Source organism: Oculina patagonica, chromosome 4, assembly GCF_052425735.1.
Source record: "Oculina patagonica isolate OP01 chromosome 4, crgOcupat, whole genome shotgun sequence".
NCBI classification, from domain to species: domain Eukaryota; kingdom Metazoa; phylum Cnidaria; class Anthozoa; order Scleractinia; family Oculinidae; genus Oculina; species Oculina patagonica.
In genome coordinates, this window is record NC_135761.1 from 44,312,564 (window position 1) to 44,336,716 (window position 24,153).

Below are 24,153 nucleotides of genomic sequence, written 5' to 3' on the forward strand. Positions count from 1 at the left end.
ATATCATAGTTGGTTTTAATTTCTAATGCTTGTTACCTTGACTATAACCACAACTCGAGTAAATAAACGCAGTAAGAAGCTTAAGTCGGTTCCGTGCGTCATTAACTTTGCTCAACGTGAAACAAAAATTGTAATTTTTACAGGAAGGCTCTGTATTTAGTCAACGAAGCGTGCACTCCGCGTCTAAGAAGTCAAAATTACCATTTAAACTCTTTCGCTACACCACTTAAGATCTTTTGAAGGCTTCCACCACGAGTTAGGTGAGTTACGCGCCAAAGTTTTCAGACCAGGTGAAAAATCCAGGATTTCGTCGATATTACAACTGGTGTGGAGAGAATGGAGATTACAGAAAACTCAAAAGGTACAAGTAACGTTTCAATTTTTTTTCAATTTAGCTCTAACTGCATCAATCACAAACTTGTAGGAAAATTCATTTTAAGTGGTTTTGTATGTGAAGTTTTGTAGCTATATCGCAACTTAAAAACGTTGTTAAATATATACGAGTAATTGTTTATGTTAAATACGCCATAAATTGTCCAGAAACTTATCTCGTCTCACATTTTCAGGTCTACGAGTATCACTTATCGTGCAGACATGGATATTTATCTCCCTCGTGTCGATTTCAGATGCCAACGTTGTCGGTAGGTTTGAATACGAGCCTTCTATTCCACGATATATTTGTTGTCGCTACATGGGTTTATTCGTTTCAACAAGTCGATTAGTTTGTACTTGCGATATATTCCAATTTTCTCACAAATATTGTTTGCGAATTTTTAACCATACTTCGTAAAGAATTTATATTTTTACAAAAACATTATAGGTTTAACTGATGCTCTCACTATTTCAATATTTTTTTCTCGAGGTCTATCGGAATAATATAGCCGCACAAACATATGAGTTAAGAAATGGATCTGTCCTTATTACTTCGGTTTTCGGAATCGTTTTCAGCATTTTCAAGTTTACGTTTTGTAGTCTCCGAGAAAAACTGATTCCTTTTTAAGATCAATTTTTTGATTGGAAAAGGTAAATTTGGTTCTGTAACATCGCTTAATGCCAAAACCGAAACTTTTATCTTTTGGCAAACACTTAAGCAGGATAGAATGACCCAAGAGGAGGGGATGTTGGCTTATCGATTAACCAAAGTTAATTGATCCAGATGCTGAATTACACAAGAAATATTTCTTGTTTTTGCCGTTAGTAGAATGTAACCCGTAAAGGATTTTGCGCCCAACGTTTAGCAGACTGAACGCCTGGTTAAATTCGGCGGTGCGTTTTGAGGGCATCTTTTAATTTTCTTTATGCAAAACAGAAGAATAGAAACAATTATTTTAATAGTTCTTTTTTAAGTGTTGAAAAGGCGACGTATCTCTAGAATACACTAATAATCTCACAATTCTCGATATAAAAGTTGCTGTTTTTATCCACGATGCCTCGAAGTTTCTATCTTTACGATTTTCGTATTTGTAACCCTTAGCAACGTCAAAGTTTATCGTAACACCTCTTGGAGATAAGTCAAAAATGGGTTTGTAACAATTAGCAGTTGTGGTTTTCATTCAAGGGTGGTTGCATTGTTATGAAAATCAGCGAATTCTGTTAACATTCAGAGCCTTTCAGATGTAATTTAAACAACTGCGGTTTGGCGTTCAAGTAATAAACAATATATAATTTAGAATTTTATTTAAAATACTAGTCAACTATAGAGTGTTTTCTTTTCTGCGAAGTGAAAAAAGAAATATTTCAAAATTGCATTAGCATATATATCGGTTATAAACTTTCCACCAGGTTTTTGACCTGTTGGCGAAATTATTTACCTAGTGGGCTCGTAAATTCCCATATTTTCTTCAAATTTTCTAAATTCAAAAAGTGAAAAATTTCACTGTTTTGAGTAACACTGTCGTTGTGGTTGCACGAGAAAATTTACTTATGTTTTGCTTGATTTCCATTTAATTAAGCTACAGATGTTAATGAAAATTTTCTGACTATAACTTGTCTTTATTTTTTTAAGAAAATGCCCAAGATTGTGTTAAATGCAACGTTTATACAAATAAATATCTTGATGATTTTGTAGCAAATTTTCAATTCATTTGTGTCGGTCTAGGTCTATTTTTAATATTTTAGTTGCTCGCATTTGAATAGCTACTGGCTTAGGCGTGAATATCGTAGAAACTGCAATCGACACAATTAGACCAGTGTATCCTTTGAAAATTCGTTAACAAACAGCAAACCAGCGAGAGCTTTAATCTTTTTCGCAGCTTGCGGGATTAGCAACTAAGTGATGAATTTTAATAATTTCTGGTTTCAAAGGAAAATATTAATATTTAAATTGGTGGGTTATTACTTAAAATGTTGAAGTTGGTTTTTTTACTGTTTTTGCACGGGGCTGTCGAAGCTTTTATTCTTTTTTTCTTTCTTGGAAAATGAATGTTCTAGTCGAAAAATATCAAAGTACTCTTGAACGAAGAAAATGTTAAAAATGAATATAAATTTGTGATAAATAAATTATGAGAAATAAACCATTACTGCGAGGTAAACGTTAAGTCGCAACGAAAGGTGCAACGAAAGGTGCCAATTATTAGAGAAAGCAGCAATTTAAATACGTGGAAAAACGCATTCTGCCGAAAATCGAGAAGAAATCAACAGTTATTTAAAAAGCTGGCTTTCATTTTGTCGATATTTCAAACCGATTTAGCTTTGATCATCAAAACTAAATCAAGAACGAGACAAATTTCCAAACGTTATAGTCCGACTAAATTCAGGCTCCATTCAAATTAAGGGTATTTTTCGTTAATTTGGTGCTGAAACTAATTAGGCAAATATCCAAAAATCCTTCTTTGGAATCGCAATAAAGAAATAAAACTCTTGTAAAGAAATGGAAGTAATTTTGCGAAGTTGTTCGGTTAATCCAGAAAGATTAGCCACATTTTTTTTTAAAGATTAGCCTCATTGTTTTAAAAAAATCAATAACATTGTATTTCACACTTTAATATATGGCAGCGAAGATGAAAATAACGCACAATTTGCCGGCACCAATTTAACGGACTTGAAAAGAAAGAAAGGTGCTTACTTTAAGCGAAGCAGAAACGCGAGAGAAAGAATGAAATGAAGTTCGGGGAAGCTAGGAAGAAACAAAGTCCTGGGAATTAAGGCAACCTGCAACCGACTTTCGCATCTGAAACTGCCTAAGGCCCTCGCATCCAGCACAACATTTGTTTAGAAGTAAATTTTGTTTCCTTGGCACGAAACTTTTTTTTTGCTATAGCAGTGTTTCCTCGCTGTTTTTGTGACTGATCTCGACTTGTTTATTTTTTTATTTGAGCTTTTAAAAGATTCAAACAGCGAAAGGTACAAGGCGATTTTTCTATATATTGATGTCAAAAACCGAATGAATCTTTAACGTGGGGTTGGTGGGGGTTTTCGTAAGACTTCTTAAATGTTTTGAAAAAAATGTTATAAATAATTTAATTTTATTTATATCGATCGTCGTGCTACAGAAATCGGGACTTTGAATGTGAAAAAAACCTTTGCTAAATTACTTAAAAAAAAATTCATTGCTTTTATATAACTGCCCAAACTGCCCAAGACGGGGCAGCTTTGGGTGTCCAAAACGAAAACTCGACGGAATTTGGTCCAACTTTTATCAATAATCCATTATTAAATGACATTTTCTAAAAAGAAAAAAACAGATCATAATCTAAATTTAAAAACAGTTCTTTTCCGAGGTTGAAAAGGCAATTGCAATATCTGCAAATCTAAGCGCCAGTCAAATTCGCAAAAGATATGTAATTCTAAGGTTTTGATACGACACAATTATTACGCAATACCTTGTACCGAGCTTTGACAGTTTTCATTTCGTAAAACGTTAGGATTTGCTTACATCCAAAGTTAATGTCTCCCTAAAAGTACCGGAGTTAAGATTATCAAACTAAATCAAGGGATAGGAATTGATCTCGGACTATGGCCCATTTCTAGTCAGTGTAGAGAACATAAAGCAGTCTTAATAGATGAGTTATCTTGAGGCAATTTTACCAAATAAGTGTTCATCTCTCGTTCCCGAAATAATTTTGCGTTAAATTCGAAATCAAATTAAGATTTTGTGGGCAAAGAAAAGAGGAGAGTAAAAACGCACGAATCAAACAGAATTCAAGTTTAACTGATTTCTGATTTTTTTGTTTATCGTTGTCATGGCACTATCTGTTTCGTTAAAAAACAAACGATACCAATTGCAAACTTCACTCTGATGTGATTTTCATATCAATGCGACGAAGGTAACGTAAATAAAAACTGAATAAAAATGATTGATATGGTCCGGAAAAAACTGTTTCGAGACTCCTTTAAAAACATGAATGTGCGCAGTATTACGTATACAGCAGTGGTTGGAGCAACGACCTTAAAATAGCTACGCCAAGGGGATTCGCAGATTTTTGGTCTAAAACGGTCTGAAATAAGTGGTAGGAAACTTTACCCATGAAAAACATTATCTTTAAACATCTGAAGGAAGATATAACTTTAATTTGCAGATAAAAATCAAACTACGGCTATAAATATTGAGTTTTTCGAAGATCCACGGAAACAACTTGAAAAGTTAAGCCTTAATTTTTCAAGTTGCAATCCTTTTTTTATCCCAGCCATCTGCAGCCAAGGACGCTCGTTAACAGTTTCAGTGTCATATAGCAATGTTAATAGAAATGGACTGTTATTTTTAGGTTTCCTGCAACACAAATATAAATTTTGGCTGTTCTAACAACTGGTAGAATTCGTGACAAACCCCTTTTAAACACGCTTTTAAAACTGAAACAAATACGGATCAACAACTGAAAGATTAAAAGTAAAGCCACGTATATAAAGTTAATTGTTCTGCTCCTTTATTTTTTTAGTCAACGTTTAAGTAAAAAAGCTTTCGTTAATACTCTTCGGAAATGACAATTTTCCCATTGCGTTTCATATTTCAGTGAATTCTTGGCAGTAGAATCGAAACAAACCGCATCCGAAAAGGACGACAAATTACTTCAGTTTGAAGGAATACTTCGATATTCATGATAATTTCACAAATATTGCAATAATTGAACGGACATGTAAAGAGTGAATTACAACAGAGACAGTAATAGCAAGGCGAAATAATATGTACTAACTGCGATTGTCAATCGTTAGGTAGAAAGCTAGAGTGCCCAAAAATATTAAAATAAATAATGTATGCTCGTTGCAAGACAAAATAGTGAACGCTTATTACAGAAGAAGTGTTAACTCATAATAGTTTAAACGCAGACCTGTGTATAAAGCTCGACACAAACTTGCAATTCCTAGAAGAAAAGTAACCTAAATGTTATCCTTTGGTTTCACAGAGAGTTCCGAGACAGTGAACATGGGCGACGTAAACCAAACATACACGGTCAACGCGACACAGTCCATGGTTAATGTTACAATGTCAGCTACAGTGTCGCCATCTATGGCAAATGTTACAATGTCAGCTACAGTGTCGCCATCTATGGCAAATGTTACAATGTCAGCTACAGTGTCGCCATCTATGGCAAATGTTACAATGTCAGCTACAGTGTCGCCATCTATGGCAAATGTTACAATGTCAGCTACAGTGTCGCCATCTATGGCAAATTACTCTGTCCCAGTCTCCGCAACACCACCGCTGCCATCAAACTGCTACAGAGTCTGTAGATGCAACGGTTCTGACGGTGAGTGAATTAAACGGATCGTGTCAAGGATTTTACACATAAGATTGAAATATAAAAATAATCACTTAAAACAAGGAAGGAAATTTCAATAACGCGACAAATACAAAAGAAAGTACGGATGGACATAAATTGAAGAAGATTTAAATGAATTGCGGAATGGGTTATTGAAAAACTGTTAGGCTGAACAGTTTTCAAAGTTAATCTCGTTTGTTTGTAACTTCTAATTAAATCGTCCGGGAGACAAATGTGTTCCTATTTAAGCTATGGTTTTTGTCATTTAGATTCATAAAAGTAATTTCTTTGCTAACATTAAGTTCATAGGGAGTATTTGGCAAAAGTTACAAATGATGCACTTAACTCAGCCGTGACACAGTCCCTTTAACGGGTGCTGGTTTGTATTGTTGCGAGATTCGTCAATAGATGTTGGCATGAATCATATTGTTCTTAACTTGTTACTTTTTGCCAAGGCCCTGCTGCTACTTAGTACAGATATATTAAGGCCGGGAAAGTTGATATTTATAAATATTTATGAAGGATTAACTACACATTTCTTAAAGATCTTTAGCAGGATTGTGCTCAATGTTCTTACACAGTTTCTTTTTTTCCTTCATACAGCATATGCTTCCACCATGGTGTACAACATGACCGTTAACGCGACGCTTAGCGTGAACATGACGGCCGTGCCAGTAAACATGGCATCATCACCAGTTGACGCGTCTTCTTACGACATGAGTCCAACACCCTCTGGTGTTGACATGTCGTATACAGCGAGTGCAAGTGTCTCGGTAATGAGCTACAATTCCTCCATTTGGCCGGCACCGAGTTCTGCAGTTTCACCGCCTTTTATGTGCCCTAACGTATCGACTTGCTGGGTAGATATTGAGTGCAGGACACGTAAGTTAACCTTTCGTCCTTGTTTTAAGAAGAAGAATGATAATTTTGTACTCTATAAGATAAGTCATCATCAACATCGTCGTCGTCATCATTCATTTCCTTTTCCCGATTTGGGAAACAGGCTCTTTTAAGAGAAGTTACACCAGTCGTCATATCAGTTAATCAGTTCTGACCATTTTTAATATCCGTAGTACAAGCCTCGTATTTTAATTATTTTTGGCTTGTTCCTTTGTGTTTTGCTTGCTGGCTTGTTTGTTTGATTGTTTTTTGTTTGTTTGTTTGTTTGTTTGTTTTTTGTTTCACACTCCTAGTCACGTCAAGTGCCTATATGTTGTAAATGTTCGTAATCCAATTTAATACACTGGAAATTAATATTGGAATAAAGGATAGAAAATAGCAGATTATGTGCCCACGCTAGGCAAACAAAGCCAAACACTTGAAAAACACTGAAAAAATAAACGAAACTTTACTAATATATCAAGGAAGTTTCCCCACTAACTCCATCCATTTGCAGTAATGAATGTGACTGAACAAGTCCTGTTTAAGGTCAATAAGTCCACAATCACTTAGCATTAAATAGCGTGAAAGCGTGCGTCTAGCCTATTTCCAATTTTCGTCCATTTTCAGATTTTCCAAGACCCACGATGACCCCTTATGACTCAATGACTATTTCACCAACTTTATCGACTGCCGCACCGATGTCATCCTCGGTTCCGCCTGAATGCTCTGGAATAGTTGACTGCAATGGTATGTATCGTTTTTACAACATTCCATGTGACAAGTCAACTCAGTCGATAGCTTTCTATCATCATCATCATCATCATCATCATCATCATCATCCTTTTCATCATCATCGTCGTCGTCATCATCGTCGTTATCATCATCATCATCATCATCATCATCATTATTATCATCATCACTATTATCTACTCACCAACACAACGTGAATTATAAGCCAGCTTAGTGCCAGGAAAATTATTGCTGGAGGCTAACGTTTCGTCAATTTAATTTGAGCGGACGTCATCTGCGGAGACAAGTGAAAATTGTTTTCAATCGAGGATGTCAAGAATTTAGTTATTAAAACTGATGTTTGCGATTTTCCGTGACACTATTGGTCGTTGATCCAATGGAAAGGTTTCCTAAACAGTTAATTTCTGTAAAGCATAGCTTCAAACAGTTTACTGTACATGTGATGCACAATCGTGCTATATGACGTTACTTCAACTAAGAAAACTACATGATACTTGAATGTGCTTTATACCTCATATACGCCCAGTTTCTTTATTTCTTTGTTGCTTTGTAACTATAGTAGGCCAAGGACAACCAAGTAAGCCAGCAGGCTGGCTCGTCGTTTGGTGGTTTGAGTCACAAAATAAAAACTGGCCCCAATAATGTTTACTCCCGTTTCACAGCATTATGGCTCAAAATATTTGTTTACTGATAACTCGCCTTACCTATTTTCGCTTAAATTCATTCAAATTACTTCTTTAGTTAGCATTATAGTATTTTTTTTAATTTGGATTGCATCTTTCTTTGCTTCAGGTGATTGTGATGGTAGCGCAATTCAGGGATTGCGATGTCTGCATTGAGGTAAAATGATACGGTTTAATTTCCTCAAGTATACTGTGCATGAATACAACTTTTTAGCTCAGTTATTCAGCCAGCCAATTTTTGTTCGCTTACGTGTACAGCATTTATGAGAAGTGTCATCAAATTCTGCTATATAATTTATACTTGTTAATATCATTTTCCTTAAAAGTGCAGTGTCACGAGAATTCTTATAACTTTTCATGTTAGCTCTGATAGATTTATTAGGGTGCACTCAGTGATCAACAAAATAACCTTTGAAAAACAAAGAAAGGCATAAACTTATTCTACAAGATGTGAATAAATATAATCATTGGTTTAAAAGTGGTTTTCTTTCAAGTTACATTGTCAAATTTTAAAATGTTTGCCAGATGTTTTCAAAGTATTAGGCCATTATTGCCCTATCCGCTTACAGCCAAACCACCTTTGGACACTTTTCATGACTAGTATAGTTCATTTTAGCAATGCCAGGCTACTATGAGTGGTTTTCTTATTAATAGTAACACCTTCATTGCATTTTCAAGTAGCACTAAATCATGGTGACATTGTCTCTTTAAGGGCAACACAGGTGTTGCTTCACTGAGGGACTGTGCTGGCGTGTGCGATGGAAACTGCGAACAAACTCCAGCTGTGGAATCTGCTTAGGGGAAGGGGAAGAAGATCCGTTCTTGGACTGCAACAGTACGTGTTTTGGAACAGCAACGACGGACAGTTGCAGTGCGTGCACGGGTGGTACTACAGGACTGATAGCGGATTACTTAAAGGATGAATGCGGTACGTTCTAACTATTCTAATTTCCATGATGGCACACACCTCGGGTTACATGAGCTTTCAAGGTGTACCCATTACCCAAACTGGGTATGGTTTTGGGCCAATTTGTCAAAAAAAATGGGTATGAATTTTGATCGAGTTTGGTTGTCATAGGATTAACTGAGATATCACAATAACGACTTAAGACTGTAGAAGAACTCCAAGGAAAAACAGAAAGGCCAAAAAGTGGCTTGGATGAGCAAAATTCGAGAAGGTGGAATTGAATTTCGGCCCGAAGTTTATATCAATTTGTTTAAAAGTTTTTATTTACAATGCTTGAAATCATCCTTGTTTGTTACCGTATGTGGCCGTTATTTTGCCAATAAAAGACTTGTGCTATTTAAAACATGTGGTAACAACTTCATTTCCTTCAGGTGTCTGCAGTGGAGACAACAGTACATGCGCCGGATGCGACGGTATTCCAAACAGCGGTTTGGTGTTTGACGCATGCGATGTGTGTGGCGGGGACGGATCAACGTGTACGGAGATCATGGCGACTATACCACAAACCATTTCGAGCAGTCAACCGAGTGTTTGGGTGATTGGAGCTGGACTGGATGATGGTACCGAGACAGTATGTGGGTTATATGACCCAGAGAGTGGAGACATGGTTGTCAATGCCACAGGTAAAATACGAAAGACAATTACTTGATAATATTTGATGAATTTAATTTTTGGCGGCCTTCGAATAGACTGTCTCCTTTGTACACTAAGCAGATGGCAACAATGCTCAAAAATGCACCCAAAAAGAGTTACTGAGCATTGCCATGGCTCTACATGTGCGTGATACCTTTTGTTAGGTTCTTTGCTGCATTCGATCCTCGTGCAAAACAAAAAACTTGAACTCTTGTATTCTGGTTGTTTTTAAAAAGAGGAACTCACCGATAGTGTATTGTGCATATAGCTGTTTGGAGCTTAACGCGGATTTTTCTTTTGACTTTCTGAGGTTGGGAAGGGCGCGGGCAGTTCTGACAATAACGGGCACACTAAACTTTAGCTAACTAGAATACTCGTTGAAAGTTATTGCTAATTTGATTTATTTCCATTTTCTATCTTTTCAATTCTACCTTTAGCATCTCAACGCAATCTGACGCATGTCCGATGTGAATTCCAACCGTGGGTCAATTACACCGCGGGCGTGTACAACCTGTCAGTGACAATTGTCCACAGTAACCAGGCGGATGTGAGAACCAACAAATCACTTCCGGTGTATTATTACTCGAGATCAGACCTCTCTCTGACAAATGTAATACCTAATGAAGTTCTCAAAGGAGACCTCCCACAATACGTGACCTTAAACGGCAGCAGGCTCTTTAACTGGACAGAGACCGTGTGTTATTTTGGTTCCCAGGAAACTCGCGACGTGGTTTATGTCAATGAAACTCATCTTCAGTGCAAAGTAAGTTGTTCTTTTCTTTGCCACAGTGATGTATATTAACACTGTCAGAAGAAACCCGGGGGGCACAGACGGGGAGCCCGCCCCGCGACCCCACCAACCATGACAGGATACCCCGAACGAGGACCCCCACCTAAGACGTGACAAGCGAAGGACGCTGTCGAAAAAAACAGGGGGACAGGCACCAATGACGGACAACCCCAAGGCCCAACAGGAAAAGGCCCCCGGGCGGAGCCCCGAAGCCGAAGGAGTACCCCCCGGGGAAGAAACACAGTGGGAAATTGCTTATTTGATCACCGACATCTAGTCGTGCAAACGAGACAGTCAAATATAATGTCAGGATTTTTTGTCTTGTTCGATTTCAAAACCGAGTTCCATTGAAGTGTTGACACGAGGGCATTAGAAAATCAATCAATCAATCAATCAACGAACGAACGAACGAACGAACGAACGAACGAACGAATAAGGAACAAATGAATGAATATGTGTGTGTGTTTGTTTATTTTTTTGCTTGTTATTCCATTTCGTTGCAACAGCTTCTAACAATTCACTCCATCTTAAACTTTTAGGTAACCGCAGTTGACACCTCGACGCGTTTCTCTGTGTCCCTCTCAATGGACGGTGGACTGGTACGAGTTGGCAATGCTGACCTGACAGTGTTTGCGAGCGCACCCAGCGTTAGAGGGGTGAAGTTCAGCGACACGGCAGCGGAAATTCTGGTTCAGTTTGACATAGAAGTTGACATTTCCAGTGCAGATGAAACATGCATGCTTTTCTTCACAAGTGAGACAGTTGCCACGTTAGGAAATGACCCAGACTGTTTCCTGATCAACACTCAAGAATTAGTAATACTTCTAGGAAATGGCGCTAACGTCACGATTAATGACAGCTTGGTATTTAAGGATAACGTCATCAAGGCCCTCGGTGAACAATACAGCAGGTTCCTCACTGGCTCTTTCCCAGTCAACCCGCCTGATAACGCTGTGAGACCCACGCCCGTCATCACAGGTATGCAGCGGTAATATATATTAATTGTCCAAATTATGCAATAAGTCTTCATATTTAACAGCGAGACTTTAACCCCGTGTTTTTTCTTGAGCGATGAATTTCCACCATAATGTTTTAGTGGATTCGTCGAGAAGAACTTTGGTTAACAAGCTCTGGCGTTTCGTTAGCCGTTGGAAATTTAACGACTGTGTGCCTCTGATTCGGTTGTACTGTTGAAAGCACAAATCTTATCATAACATCGATGAGCATACAAAATTTATGTCCGGTTTTGAATTTGGATCAGCTGCTCTTTAGAAGACAACTGACAGTAACAATGTTGCAGTCTCTGATATGAGACTGCGGATAATTGCTTTGTTGCGTTATTGTTGCTTTGTTGCGTTTTACTCAAAATGTTACAATTATTGCAATGGCTTTGTGGCATTTTACGATAAGCAAAGCAAAACCTCTAGTTCATGCATGTCAAATCTTTGTGGATGAGTATACCTACTTTTTATTACGTTAAAGAAATTGAACTTCTTATGCTACGCTCGCTTTACAAGTGAATTGGCGTAAAAACCTCTGAATCAAGCTCAAATGCAAGCGCGGCGGAGAAATGTGGAGCTATCCATTCTTTGTTCTTGCGTTGATCGAGTTTGTATATTAAAATTAATTCTCCTACTTTAACAAAATTTAATAAAATTATAGTATGATAACATAAAACAAACAAGAGGTTGTTATATATTGTTTTCTCCATCACTTAAGTATACTCGACGTTAACGTTGCGTTTTCTAACACAGGCCCTGACACACTTTCCTCTTGTGGAAATCTTACTCTGTCTGGTCTCCAGTCCTTCGGGGGTGGCGGCCGCCCACTCATCTTCGAATGGGTGTTGAATTCACCGAATGGTGGACAATATGTAACGGACATAAGAGCCGTCCTGAGCGGGCTTAGCTCAGACGCCGATCGCGTCCACATCTCAGGGACACTGTTCAATTCTGGCAAAACCTACGAGTTTAAGCTCAAAGTGGCCAATTTTTTAAACCCATCAACCTTTGAAGAAGTTACCCATTCGCTTGTGAAAGCTACTGATCCAGTCCCAGCCTTGACGCTGAGTTCAGCCATCGATCTTAATGTAGGGGAGGTCTATGTCTCGGAGGAGCTATCGATCAAAGCCGGTGCAATTGTAAGCGCAATAGCAGTAGTTCAATATGACGGTTACAAATTTCTACTATTACTTGAAGTGTTTTCCTGTTGCTTTATTCTACGCTTTACCATCGTCCTATTTTCTTCTCATCTTACTCTGCTTGCTCTTCTTTCTGCTTATACTGCGCCTCCTCCTTCTTATCCGCCTCGAATTCCTCGTCCTTTTCTTCCTCCTCTTCCAGTCCCTCTTCCTTCTTCCATTTTCCTCTCTCCTTTTTTACCCCTTTTAATTCTCGCCTTCCTCGTTTGTTCTACTTCAATTCCTCATCACTATCCTTCTACTTTCTCCTTCTCCTTCTCCTTCTCGTTCTCCTTCTCCTTTCCGTTCCCTCTATGCCTGGCCCCATTCGCGTGCTCTGCATGATTTTGCTCCAATGTTGCCACTAGTTTACTTCTAGCGTTTCTTTTGAGTCTAGCCAGACGCAGTGACTTCGGTTCTTGTTTTATACGACAACCCTAAAAACTCACGTCTATGTATTTATTTACAGGTCGCTCCTTGCGTAAACAATACAAGGGTGGACTTTTCATGGATTGTTACATGCACTGATGCAAGTGCCAAACAAAAAGTGGAGTCCAGTGCATCATTCCAGGCTACTAAAAACCAGGCCACCCTCAAAGTAAGCCAGGGTGTATTGACCGGTGGTGTTACCTGCACATTTAACGTGACGGGAAGCATGAACTACGACCCTAGTGTCAAAAGTTCAGTCACCCAAGACATCAAAGCTCTAGCCTCTCCTATTGAGCCAGCTATATTTGGAGGTAAGGGCAAACGCAAAGGCGGTAAAAATTTGTCGATGAAATTATTTAAGTATTTACAGTGTAATATTTGTTCACCATTTGCATCTTACTACGACATTTTACTATCACACTGAGTATTTTCAGCCACTGTTGCCTATGGTTTCTTTCTAATTTCATCTTGATCTCAAAGTCGTACGTTTCGCATTTAGCATAGTGTAAAAATTGGGAGGACGCAGTAGCCCAATGGTTAGCGCGCTGGACTTTCCTGGATCGAGCGTTCCGGGTTTGAGCCCTGACCAGGGTCATTGTGTTGTGTTCTTGGAAAAGAGACTTAACTATCATAGTGCCTCTCTTTACCCAGGCGTAATGGGAACCGGTGAACTAATGTTGGGGGAGAGGGTAACCCTTCGTTAGACTAGCATCCCATCCAGGGAGGAGTAGAAATACTCCTAGCCGCTTAATGCTACAGAAACCGGGACAAGCTCCGGAGGCATGGACCACTTGGCTCGAAACAAGCTTTACCTGTTTATCGTATAGCGTAAAATGCACCTTAACCTGTGGTTTTTTTTGAACTTTTTAGGCAATCTACTTTTCGGCCGCGACAGTGGTGCAATAGAACTTGACGCCGAGAGCCTGACGTGGGACCCTGATCAAACCAGCCACTCTTTATCTTGTAGCTGGCGTTGTGAAGTTGTAGGTGGTGGACTTTGTTACTCAGCTCGTGAACAAGGAAAGGTGATATTCTCTTCCATCTCTGGTTTCGTCGCTGGGTGCATCACGACGATACAGAGCAATCACTTCGAAGCCGGGAAATCTTACAAAATCATGTACGTCTAGAAAACAGATAACTTTTAAATGTCTTTTTGATCCCAGTTTTATTTTAGCGAGAAGAGAACAGGCCTGCAAGAGCAAGAACGTCAGAGTGCAGTTGTTTGGAGACTAGCGCTTTATATGAGAAAACACGAAACTGTGTTCTGTTGGAAATCCGAAGTTCTGATTGGTTCTTCCAGTGTTGTCTAATTAAGAATTGTTTTATGCTTAGCATGAGTATATCGAGTTATGGATACACGAGGGAAGTTTGGAGAGCACTAAAGAAGCGTAAGAGTTGCTCTCGGCTATCTCCTCGAGAAACTCTTACGTCTTTACTTAAGTCGAAAATGAAGTTTTGGTTTCTGACTTAGAATTCGTCTTTCAACTGACCAAGTCAAAGAATATTTTTTTTACCAAACAAGTAGTGAACGTTTCTGGCCTCTCTTTTATTTTTCAGCGCGGATGTAAGCAAAGGCGCAAGGTCTGCCTCCACGTCTGTGACATTTACTGTGGTCGAGGGTAATCCTCCAAAAGTGTGGGTAGATTTAGCATCCATCAAGGTTAAGGCGAGTGACAGAGTTGAACTGGTGGGGTATTACAATACCAGCGTTCAGCCTACCAAGGTGGAATGGACCTCCGCACAAGAACAAGGTACGTCCATAGACTAGAGGCGCGTGCACACTTGGTGCCTGGGCACGGTACCCGAGTACGACCCTCACTGGGCACTAATGTGAACACACTATTTTTTCAAGTACCCACGCCATAATTCGAGCACGGTGCCCAGTACAAGGTCTCGACCTTGTACTTGGGCACTCAATGGTACTTGGGTACTTTGGTTTTCTGTGTGTGAACACGAAGCTAATTTTTTGCTGGTGCTCAGGTAACAGTGCTCGGGCACTGAGTGTGAACACGGCCTAAAATTACGATCTGAGCTCCAGGACCTTTGGGGGTGGGGGGAGGGTTGGTGTCCACCAAAGCTTCGCAAGCACTCATTGTGATTCTACAAAAGTAACGATTTTAAAAAAAGGAGATGAAATGATTTATATTTTAATCCCGTTGACTTGAGCCGCCATCAGGAATTTATTACAAAACGTGCATGAACTCGCCCAAGGAGACTTTTACATGGGGCGTGATATTGCCATAGAAAATAAGTTTGGGGTGAATTTCAGAACAATTCAGGGTATTAGTTGGACACGATTTGGTGGGCTTTCAGACTACAACAATAACCGTCATAAAATTTAATAACTTTAAAGTGTTATGACTTAGCTCATAATACATAATACAACAAATTAACTGTAGTCCCAACTCAAATAAGGCAGCACAGAAAAAGATGCAATTACTTTCTCTTATATATGCCTCTAAAACGATGTCTAAGCCATAATCAAGGGATGAAGGAATATTGCTATACTACCTTAAACTAGGTAGAGTTACGGAGTATCAGACCACGCGAGGAAGCCTCAAATAAAACTGGCGTAATTTGAAGCTTATTAAAATAGCCAAGGGAATCATTCCAAAGGGCGTTTCGCTGAAAGGGGTCCATTTGAAGGACGTCAATTTTAGTCCTCAAAGGCATATTAGTTCTATCGCCACTTAGCCCCTCAGTCTTCAAATGAAAGTCGATAGATCTCTACATAATAGCTTCTTAAGCTTTCCCAGACTAACATGCATGTAGCGATTTAGATGTCAAAGAGAACAACCAATCAATATTCTTGCCTTTGTTGTTTTGCAGGTTTCTCCGTTGTTGACTTGAGTAGCCTTAACACCTTCAAAGAATATTATCCTCGCGAGGCCTCATTTGTTCACTTGATTCTTCCCGCGAATTTTCTGAAAGCGGGCTCCAAGTATCGATTCAAGCTGACAGTAAATGACGGAAGTAAGGAGGGTGTGGCCTCCATGGATGTGGAAGTAAGAACTGGGCCTACTTCCGGTTCCTTCTCCGTTGCACCGACTACTGTGAAAGCGCTGGATACGGTCACTGTGTCCGGTGAGTAAGCAGATACCCTTTGACCTTTAGGGACGGACCAAAGGGGGGAGAAAAAATTGAAAAAAATTGTTGCGCGAAAGACAAAAAAATTGCAAACACGAAGAAACAAAAAAAGAGACGAAAAAAACGGCAGAGGGAAAACAAAAAAAAAAAAAGGCAGAGGAAAATTCTCCCCCCCCCCCCCCCCCTCCAAGAAAATAATGGTCCGTCCCTTATGATATAGCTTAAATGGCCCCTTGATAAACAATAATTTAGTGAGCTCGCGGAGATACAACAGTGTTAAACTGTTAAACAAAGGAAACTCTACATTGTAAAGCAATGTGTCCATGTGGAACGTCGTTAGTTCATTGCATAAACACTGGTCAATGAATATTTCAAAGATTTTCCGATAGGTTACGATCCTTTCCAGAAGTCTTTCGAAAATTGTCCAAAGATCTTGACATGAAAAGGTTTCCAAAGACTTTCAAGAAACATGCGCAGATATTTTCACCTAACACTCACAAATTTAGTTTTTAAGTCAATATGGCAAAACAAAATGTCAATTTTATAAGAGAAACTTGTATTCAGTTAAGATAATTTTTCAAAACCCTTGCTGTTCTCAAAAGTTGTTTATCATAAAGTATCATGTGTTTTATACTTGCAGCGAAACAATGGATCACCGATTCTGACGCGGGTCCTCTTTTATATGCATTCGGAGAACTAATCGACAAAGATGTCTGCGAGACTTACGGGGCCCCGTCACCTGACCCAGAAAGGCAAGAGATAGTGAGCCAAGGATCTGGTCCAAACAACATTCTACAGATGTGTGCGGTTATAATAGACAAGTTCGATACGTATGCCATTGCAACTTTCAATATTACCTCCAACCCACCGAGCGCCGCTGATCTGACCCCGGACGCGCTAGACAATTTGATCGCTAATGCCATTGAGGATAAGTTGCAGAGTGGGGATGCGGATGCTGCCATGGGCGCATTGATCAGTATTACAGACACTGTGTTAGAGTCTAACGATACATCAGGTGGGTCATGTTGTAGCTATGCCGTTCTGATGACGATGGCTGTTGCTAGGTTCAACTTGCCACAGGGCAAAATCACTTCGACAACTAGGCTTGTAACTAGCTGGCCAAAAAAAGATTCAAATTACATGATTTTCATCCTTTAACCAGCCCGAAATATACCATAAGTATTTAGCAAAGGGAAGTATTAGTATTATAGTGTTTTTTTATATCTGGGAAGAAAAAATTGGGATTGCATGGATGTTTCCATTGCAAGTCCTCGAAAAAGACGTAAAAGGGGCAAGAACGAACTACCCTACGCGATTTATCAAACAATCCTACAAATAATGGCTGGAAACTTCAGAGAAGGAGAAAAAAAGAAAAGAAAGAAAAACTAGGAAATTTTAAAAAATAGAAACATCAGCCTAATTGACTGCCCCAGTCTTGTAACATGAGTAGTTGAGTCACTGATGTCCCTATAATTCATCTTTCGATCGCAGTCCGTTTCAACCTTTTCTTATCTTTTCTCTTTTGGATTCTTATTAACTTTGTTATTTTAAATTTTCAGCTGAGTTGAAGAACAACATCTCACAAAAAGCACAAGAGGTTATTTTGGGAATCCTGGACTCTACCTCAATTGACGGAGATAACGCCGCCCCGCTGCTGACGGCTATTGTAAAGACTGATGCTAATGCTGCGCAAAACAGGTAAACTTCTGACCTTAACAAACCTTATCATTCTCGAGTCATATTGAAAAAAAAAATTCCCAGATAATAGATCATACGAAGGAAAAAATGTTCTAGTACCTCATCAGCCGAATGTTTAAGTAGCAGAATATTTTAGAGAACGAGATCGTTTTTAGCAATAGAAATTACAAACTTCTTAAATTTAAAGCTTTCTCCCTCGCACAAAAGCGACATTTTTATCTCTCCTATCAGAGAGCTCGTCTGAGATGGCATTTTACTAACGAAAGTTTAGTTGCTCATCACACCTAAATTTGAATTTCTGGTGCGATTAGGGACGGACCATTATTTTTGGGGGGTATGAAAAATATTGAAAAAAATTGTTTGCAGGGCCGAAAAAGACAAATTAAATTGTTTGCAAACGAGATATGTACAACAAAAATAGACTGAAATTCGAAAAAAATGTTTTGCAGAGGTGCATAAACTAAAAAAAAGGTTTGTAAAAATGAAAATATTTTCATACCCTCCTCCAAGACAATAATGGTCCGTCCCTTATAGGCCTTCCAAACAGACATTCCAACGAAATGAATTGATTCATTATGTGCCCTTGAAAATACATGTATTTCAATCTAATGAGGTCTTTTTATCTTTTATTTTTCAATTCAGTACTGGCATGGCGATAGCGGCAGTGACGATTCTAAAGGGATTTGATGACGAAGCACTAACTGATGATAAGGCCGAAGGCTTGTTTGACTGGATGGCGGACCTTGTCGGTGATTCTCTAGGAAATGATACAAGTTTGAAAGAGGTGAGGGGCTCAGTTCTGTGAAAGAATGAAATAGCGTGTTAAATAGCGTGATAAATTTCAAGTCTTTCAAAACTCGAAAGATCGCGGCAAATTCGAATGGCGGCAAGCCTCCCAAAACACACAACATGATTACCCTGAAAGACATTTTAATCTTGAATCCAATAAGCATCATTTCCAGGGCCTTCTTTGGCGTAGACTTGCCACGACTCTTATGAGTGACGTGGTCGCGAGAAAAGAGTATATAACACATAAAACGGACTTTGGGAAGGTCTAAGGTAGTCATTGTCTGTACCCGAAGCCATCTTGAACGAAATCAATCTTTGTTCGAGTTGGTGTTTAATTGCCTTTGAAATTACGGTAACGGCAACACAAGAGAGCTTGACGCAACCTAACGTTAAGTAATGTAGCATTAAGTACCGTAATATTTTTAGAAGAAGCGTACCATAACATAACGTCTTGTGCAACTTCCTCAACAGACCACGAAAGATTTCTTCGACGCACTGGCCGATAATTTGGACGAAGGTCTTCTCCTTGGTGATCCCCCTAGGGAAGTGTCCGATGACAGGCTCGGATCGGTTAAGATCCAATACACTACCTTGGAAAGTGAGGTAGCCACCAGCAGTAAACCCGGTGCTCCCAAGTTCGACCCCGGTGACTCGCTAGCGGATCTGTTCAAGGCACCAAGAAAGTGCGGAGAAGGGAAAACTTGCAGTGGGGTGGTACTGGAACTCATTCAGTACAAGGACAATTTGCTAACGGTGGACGAAAATGCTCAGAATAGTGATGTGGAAGTTGATGATGCTAAGGTATGGTAATTGTTCCCCGCAATAAGCGCAAAAGTCAAAAAAGAAAGGAAGGAAAAAAGTATTCTAGAGGGATAGAAACTCTGTTTTTCTGAGCATGACGCAACCAGAAGTATATATGGGTTATCCCTATAGATAGGATTTTTGTTCATCGCATGTATGTAGGTGAAAAATTTAGGTGATTCCCTGCTATTGCATTGCGCATCCTTACTGCGCAGAAGTTTACGCGTAATTAGCGCGCGCAAATAAACAAAATGGCGGCTTTTTCCTATGCCTTGGCTCGCGAGAGAGATAAATCATCGTTTTCTCGTAAACGAGTTCGGTAACCTATCATTTTTTTCTCTTAGTTCGAAGTTACCAATTAAATTATTTCTATAAAATGAATACAGATCAATTTCTATGGCAAAATGATACATTATCACCGAAAATGTGTACTTTGCCAGTACTCGTAAAGAAAATATAAGGAATTATATGGTAAATACAAGGTCTTCCTGCTCCTAAACGAATACGGTGACCCCCCTTTTGTATTTCAAAATTTAACTTCCCTTAAGGTAAACAACCAACTGGCAAAGTTTGGTTGGAAATCTATGAGCAGGCTATTCCAAGGGAATAACCTTAAAACAAAATACGTTCTAGAGCGCCATACTCCACTAGCTGTCCCTACCTACCCCTTACCATTCTGCCACGTTGCCCAAACGTCGTGAGGAAAGTTACTTAAGTATGTAGGTATATGTATGTACGATCACAAACTCTAAGATTTAAAATTGAGTCTTTGTACAACCGCAGTTAGCTTAAGCAGGCTTTTGGCTTTTAGCTTCTGAGTTGAAAGAGGTACAGCGAGCGCAATTTATTGTAAAATGTCTCACACAACAACAAAACACAATGTCCCGGCCCGTTGAGGTCTGAACGCACACGGAACTCTCGAAGTTCATGCTTCAACAATAATTATGTAGCTTTCTGCACTCGTTACGTGCCAACGATTCTAGCATGTTTTTCAGCATACTTGAATTGAAAAAAGGCACAATCAACACAAACTGTTGTCCAACGTATGACCGTATCTCTTTTTCTGCACTTAACAGGTTATTGGCCTTGAATTAAAAGACCCAGTTACGAAGAACAGAATTCCAGTAACTGGTCTGACAAAACCTCTAAAACTGAAGTTCAGCGTTTCTCCTGCACCAGCTGGCAAGCAACATGGCTGTAACTATTATGACGACGGAACAAAGACCTGGGTGAAAACTGGTCTTACGGCCGTAGATGGAGGAAACAACACGTTGATTTGTGAGTCAACGCACGCAACATTCTTCGCTCCGTCGAATGATGCAACGAATAGCACTTCTGCTCCTCCAACGACGCCTGCTGTTGGAGGTAAGTACAAGTTGGGCTTAAATGTCTGCGCGTTATCAGAAATAACAACCCCCCCCCCCCCCCTCCGAACCCCGCCCCGTATAAGACAAAGAATGATTCCATAACTTCAGCTTCAAAGTCATATAGTTAACACCAAAATAATTAAGAACAGACAGCTTTTAGGGAAGTGGTCATGACAAGTGTCGTCGACGAGGACCCACCTTGTGTTGGGGTAGAGGGCTATGCAAGATACCACCTGGCTAGAAAGCCAAATGGACAAAATTTATTGGCCTCAAAATGTGAGTTGAGACTTTCATATTATTAGCTTGCCTTGCTGGAGAAATGGCACAAGGAGTTTTAAATCTGTTTCTTAGTTTCTTCTCCTGATAGAGTGGGGGCTTTACAAACAAGACACCATCTTTCAAGGTGGGGAAAGGGCGGGGGGTACATGAAGAGACCACCTGTCTTTTTGCAGAGTGGTGGGTCCTGTCTGAATACAATAGTTTTGACCATTTCCCTTATAAACGATTTCAAAGGCTAGCTGCACCTTTTTTTCTTCGATCTCATTCACGATCTCAAGCAAAACCGACTGAACGGATTTTCGCCTCATACAGAAGTCAACAATATATGACTACCAATAAACAATCAAATCTTGCAACAGCTAAACTAACTTTTGAGACTTGGAGAAAGCAGTACCATCACTGGCAACCAAGATCAGCTACTGACAGAGGCTCGCACTAACATCAGAGAAACGACTTGGTACTTTTGATATCCTATCCTATGAAGATAAGTGCATTCCGTAGCATGGTTACCGGTGCCAAATACTGCAAGCGGCATGAAAATGGTACTGAATTAAACCAACGTCTCAACAATGCGTATTAACGTATCTTGTTCTCATTTTCTCGCAGCGACACCAACAGAAAAGGAGGATGATGATATGACAGGAGCTATTGTAGGCGGTGTTATTGGCGGCATTGTGTTCATTCTGCTTGTTATTCTTGGGGTCTGGTACTGCACTAAGAAGAAGAACAAGAACACTGGCAGGGTATCCCCAGAGGACCCTCCCGAACCTACACCAGTGGATTAAGATCGGGAGAGCATGAACGAGGAGAAGGGGGCTGCTTATACTATTACTAAAACCAAAAAAAAGCTGGCTATTTTTGTTACAAAAACTGTTCTACTCGATTTACTTAGGATAGGGTACCAAAAGGTACGGGTTTCTCTGATATATACCTTGTTCCACTTAGCTTTGACCAATCATATTACCTGTCTCAAACACGTGACAAAACTCGTGTTACGTAACCAAAAATAGCTTTTTCAGGATCATGACAAGGGGTGAGGAATCCTGTCTTTATTATCCTATCCGGATTATTTGCATCAAATAAAAATAGTTTCACTAGTATTTTAAAATTTATGTTAACAATTATAAAACTAATTCCTATAATATAGCAGTTCTAACTGGAAGTAATACCCCTGAAAGCCTTCTCAACAGCGGTGAGCACACTTCCGTGATCAAATTAATTATAGATATTTGTGGCTAATTAATTTATAAAATTCCTTGTTTTCTCAAGAATTCATTCATACGGACAATTCATCGACCTCCTTTTTTGAGGTGTTTAAAGCCACCTATAGCAAGTGTTTTATTATTTTTGAGCTTTGATTAACGAATAATCATTAGGGAATAGCCCAATTTTGATATATTAAAATTCAGCCCAAAACAATTAACCTCAGGACGAGGCTATTGAGTTTGTGGGGTTTATTCCCCAGAGCCTCGTTGTGATGTCTATTGTTTTAGGCTGAATTTTAAAATATCGAAATTGGGCTATTGGCCACACACAAGTTTTTCATAATAAGTAAATTGTAGGCCCATAGGGCCTACTACAGAATTAATTTATATAATTTATTTATTTTGTGGTCAAAGTGGCACAAAATGCATGTAAATACCACGTGCTAGCTGGCCTGGACAGTTTTGTATCATCATAAGAAAGTAAGCTTAGTAGGACAGAAAAATGATAGAAGAATCGTTATGCCGTAGTTACTTATTAACGACCACGAGTGAGAAATACAGTCTTCGGTGTGAACTCGTTTTGTAAACTCTGATGCATAGCTGAAGGCCCTTAAAATAAGTTTCTGATAGACGTACATGGCTAATTAAACGCTAGCTGCATAACACGGATACAGTGAAGGGTGAACAATTCATATATCTAGAATGTAAATATCTCCTTTATTAAATTTCACTAATTTGCATGGACATGTAAACGTGGCTTACACTTACTAGACTAAGCTCCTAACATAGGAGCTCCTATCATGATCCAACTTTCAAAACAAGTTAAAAAGGAGTTGCAAATAATTAGAGTGATTTTATTAGAGTGATTTTCGATTGCATGAGTGTCGTAAAACCTAAACCAAAGCAATCACTCTGGCCAATTACAAAGGACATAGACATTTCAGTGAACCAACTAAAACCGCGGAGCAAACCGCGGGAAAAGCGTGTGAGCGTAATGTTCTTTTTGGTCAAGAAAGTGGCGCGAGGTTTTTCACATAGCGGTCAAATTTCCGGCTTTCGTTAATTAATCAGTGACCAACCATAATACGAGGCGAAAAAACTGGTGGATACAACAGTGATGTAATTTTCTACTGCGCAGGCGCAGTGTATTTGACCGCGCTGTGAACTTGGACAGTTGCAATTACATTTAAAATGTTGAAATAACGTCTGCGTTTTAAGCAGTCAATTAAACTTTTTGAATAATTTCACCTCATCCAGACCTTTATCGTAAATGATCGCAACTCAGTCGCTTAGAATTTATGCACCCCGTGTGTTTAATATTGTAATAAACATATTCTGCCTTAAAGTTTGGTGTGTATTACAAATTATTAAAACTTTAATTAAAAAATGTTCAACAGTTTATTTTCTTTGGATTTAAATCTCGACCATAAAAGTCCTGTATCACATACGAGCTGTGACGCAAATATCATGTTCCCCATGAGCGTCTTCCAGTTTTATTCTAGGCGTTATGTTCTAGCTACCATAACTGAAATTCTACCAATTTTAATGAAGACGTAAAGAACAGCGTTTTCCCAGATTCCTGTAGCTCTACAAAAACATGAAGCTGTTTTCAACAAAGGCATAAGTCTGCGTTTGGGCCTAGAAGCCCATAGGGCGGAGCTTATCCCGGTTTCCGTAGCATTGAGCAGCTAGGAGTATTTCTACTCGCTCCTGGAATGAATGATAGCCCATCTTAGGGTTATCCCCAGCATTTAATTCTCAGGTACCGAATAAAGAGCCTGCTCGCAGGCTACCTCGCATCCCAAGTCCAAGGTGGGGACAATAACCTGCTTAAATTTCATATTGACTGCGTACTTCTTCAAGAATTTATCCATTCCTTGGCTACTGATTATTCCCGCGCGAAAATTCAAAACCGAGC

At 39.3% G+C, this 24,153-nt stretch overlaps 1 pseudogene across 1 annotated transcript; it reads left to right on the forward strand.

Moving 5' to 3' along the window:
- Positions 1 to 85: 85 nt before the first annotated feature.
- Positions 86 to 23,624, forward strand: LOC144652476 (uncharacterized; annotated as a pseudogene). Its single transcript, XR_013570545.1, has 21 exons — positions 86 to 361; positions 567 to 641; positions 5,340 to 5,684; positions 6,300 to 6,578; positions 7,206 to 7,325; positions 8,121 to 8,168; positions 8,724 to 8,939; positions 9,350 to 9,601; positions 10,049 to 10,374; positions 10,941 to 11,379; positions 12,156 to 12,541; positions 13,050 to 13,320; positions 13,880 to 14,126; positions 14,567 to 14,760; positions 15,839 to 16,093; positions 16,737 to 17,111; positions 17,656 to 17,794; positions 18,437 to 18,578; positions 19,055 to 19,384; positions 20,461 to 20,749; positions 21,637 to 23,624. The product of XR_013570545.1 is annotated as an uncharacterized LOC144652476 (transcript).
- Positions 23,625 to 24,153: the final 529 nt, after the last annotated feature.